Genomic DNA, 3,755 nt, shown 5'->3' on the forward strand with positions numbered 1-3,755 from the left:
TTGAAACGATGGAACTGTCGTGGTGTCATGTGTCACCCCAAACATATTTGTCAAATATTCAGTTAGATCCTTTTAGTAGACCGGTTCTCAAAGTGGGGTCCGGGGCTTGGGGCAGTTCTATGAGGTCCCCAGCAAAATGAGAAGTAGTTTAATTTCACCTACATGTTATTCACTAGAAGGGACTTGTTTTTGTTGTACTGTACTTGTGCTGTATAATGACAAGACATTTGAATTTAATCTAATCTAGCCCAAAAAAAAACCGAACACCTCTCCCGAAGTCTAATGGTGTGGTTATCATTTTCATTAGGAAGTAACTCCATCCGCATGGGGGGAAACAAAGATGAATAGCCTATAGCATAGGTGTCAAACTCACGGCCCGCGGGCCAAATCCGGCCCGCCACGTCATTTGATGTGGCCCCCCAAGAGCTCAGGTAAAAAAAAAAATTTTCTTTTTTTTTTTTTACATTAATATTGGGTTAAAAAATACCAGTGTTAAAATAATTGTGGGTTAATGCGTTAATAAAGCTTTAACTTTGACAGCCTTAGTTATTACACATTCTTACACATACATGTATGTTGAACATCTGAGGTAACAAAGGAAAAAAGCCAAAAGCACTTACTCCTCAGACATTCTTTGACAATTTTACAGCTCAAAATACAAAAAAGATCCAGGCGGAATAGGTAACAAAGGGTTGAAGAAATATTGTCTGAACTGTCAGATGCAAACTGGCTGTGTGACATAACCGAGCATCTCGCTCAATTGAATAAGAAGCTGTAGGGACGCAAACAAGTCCCACCCAAAACTTGACCAATATAGTTGTGAACTGAGACAACCCTTATTTTGTTATTTTTGAGTACAGTTACAGTTGTGTGTTCATGCAGACACATAATAGCAATTCCATTACGAATTGAAAATGGGGGACCCTGATGTAAACAAGTCGAAAGTCTTTCTCTGGTCTGCATCCCCTTAACAATTGTGTGTATTGAGCTGTACTGTACTGTACCCATTCTGCAATCTGTTAATTAAACTATCTTCCATTAGTTGGATGTATGGTCTCTGCAAGGTTGTGTGCAGCCATTTGTTTTTGTAACATCTGCTACATCTGTCCCACGTGTTCTTTGCAGCTCACAGTTGTTAGTTCTGCCCCTCTTGACTGTGACAAAAAGGTTTTGAACAAACTTAATGTCATAGCTTGTATTTGATGATATTCTTCTTTGTTTTTTTACTTGAATGGTTTGATCATTGATTGGTGGAGTAATATGGGGTTCTGATAAACTAAAATTATTTGTTAAAATAACATAAGCTAACATATATTTTTACATTTATGCAAATTAATATGCAATATGTATAACTTGAATAAGTAATAAATACAGAAACACCATGTTTAACAATATGTAAATGTGTAGCTACATTTATTTTACATTACATTAACATTTATACGGTCTTTGGCCCTTTGAGGGCAACCATAATGCTGATGTGGCCCTCTGTGAAAATGAGTTTGACACCCCTGGCCTATAGTCTTGGTCGACTTTGACCAAAGACCAAACCGACCGATTAATGGACTAAAAGGAGGCAGCCATAGATCCTTATTAGTGCTGTCAGGCGATTAAACAAATGTATCTAATTAATTACAGGATTTGTAATGAATGAATCTAATTAATCGCATAAGCATCTTAGGCCTGCTATTTTATATTCTATAATCATATTTCAAATGGCATGTGTCCAGATGGCAGAATTCAGTACTGTATCTACAAAACCTTCTGTTTAATCATCTTGCATTTATTCATTTGCTTAGATTTTTCAGGTCTGGTCAATTTGAGCACGGTGTTATATAGTCAAAGATAAAAAAAATAATTTATTGATATTCTCATTCAGTTCATTACAATTTACTCGAGCCTAGTAACAGACACAGTATTTCTGACACTGGGAATACATTCCCTGAGATCCATAGATGTCCCTAGAATCAGATACCAAGAACATGCAAATGGTCCATATAAAAAAACAAGTCTGTATATGTGTATTCTACGTTCTTATGGAATGAATGAGATAAAAAAATAAAAACAATTTATTAATTTTGAGTTAATTTTCATAACGCGATAATTTGCTGTGTAATTAATTAATCTAATTAACGCGATAAACTGACAGCCCTATAGATCCTTGTCAATACTTTTAGGACTGAGCTATGTCCACACAATGGACCCCTTGATTTGAGACCTATAGGTCAGGCTGGTCTTGAAGAAGCTGAGATCCAATGATGCAGGAAGCCCCTCCTGACTCAGACTGTATGCCGTGTTACAAGGTCTGAACCACAGTAGTCTGGAGAGAAAAAAAGTCATGTTTAAGTCAAAATCTTGCTTGTTCTTTATTGGGCAAGTTGAAGTCACAGTGCTGTAAACTTATTCAAGTGAATGTATAATATTTTTCACAGGCAATATGAAAGAGTTATGCTGCTCTGATTACATTCAACAACTCTGACGTTGACAGGCTTCAAATGTGAAAGTACTTATTAATCGTGGAAAAGTTTAAAAGTACAATATTTCCCGCGGAGTGAAAGTACAAAGTTCCCTAAAATGAAAATACTCACGTAAAGTATACAAGTACCTCAAAAATGATACTTAGGTACAGTACTTGAGTAAAAGTACTTCACATAGTGGTCGTGGTGTTCAGATAGTGGTTTGGTGGGTGGTCTTGGTGTTCAGATAGTGGTTTGGTGGGTGGTCTTGGTGTTCAGATAGAGGTTTGGTGGGTGGTCTTGGTGTTCAGATAGTGGTTTGGTGGGTGGTCTTGGTGTTCAGATAGAGGTTTGGTGGGTGGTCTTGGTGTTCAGATAGTGGTTTGGTGGGTGGTCTTGGTGTTCAGATAGAGGTTTGGTGGGTGGTCTTGGTGTTCACATAGAGGTTTGGTGGGTGGTCTTGGTGTTCAGATAGTGGTTTGGTGGGTGGTCTTGGTGTTCAGATAGTGGTTTGGTGGGTGGTCTTGGTGTTCAGATAGAGGTTTGGTGGGTGGTCTTGGTGTTCAGATAGAGGTTTGGTGGGTGGTCTTGGTGTGTTCAGATAGAGGTTTGGTGGGTGGTCTTGGTGTGTTCAGATAGTGGTTTGGTGGGTGGTCTTGGTGTTCAGATAGTGGTTTGGTGGGTGGTCTTGGTGTTCACATAGAGGTCTGGTGGGTGGTCTTGGTGTTCAGATAGAGGTTTGGTGGGTGGTCTTGGTGTTCAGATAGTGGTTTGGTGGGTGGTCTTGGTGTTCAGATAGTGGTTTGGTGGGTGGTCTTGGTGTGTTCAGATAGTGGTTTGGTGGGTGGTCTTGGTGTTCAGATAGTGGTTTGGTGGGTGGTCTTGGTGTTCAGATAGTGGTTTGGTGGGTGGTCTTGGTGTTCAGATAGAGGTTTGGTGGGTGGTCTTGGTGTTCAGATAGTGGTTTGGTGGGTGGTCTTGGTGTTCAGATAGTGGTTTGGTGGGTGGTCTTGGTGTTCAGATAGAGGTTTGGTGGGTGGTCTTGGTGTTCAGATAGTGGTTTGGTGGGTGGTCTTGGTGTGTTCAGATAGTGGTTTGGTGGGTGGTCTTGGTGTGTTCAGATAGTGGTTTGGTGGGTGGTCTTGGTGTTCAGATAGTGGTTGGGTGGGTGGTCTTGGTGTTCAGATAGTGGTTTGGTGGGTGGTCTTGGTGTTCAGATAGTGGTTTGGTGGGTGGTCTTGGTGTTCACATAGAGGTTTGGTGGGTGGTCTTGGTGTTCACATAGAGGTTTGGTGGGTGGTC

This window comes from Notolepis coatsorum (assembly GCF_963971535.1).
Source record: "Notolepis coatsorum genome assembly, contig: SCAFFOLD_101, whole genome shotgun sequence".
NCBI classification, from domain to species: domain Eukaryota; kingdom Metazoa; phylum Chordata; class Actinopteri; order Aulopiformes; family Paralepididae; genus Notolepis; species Notolepis coatsorum.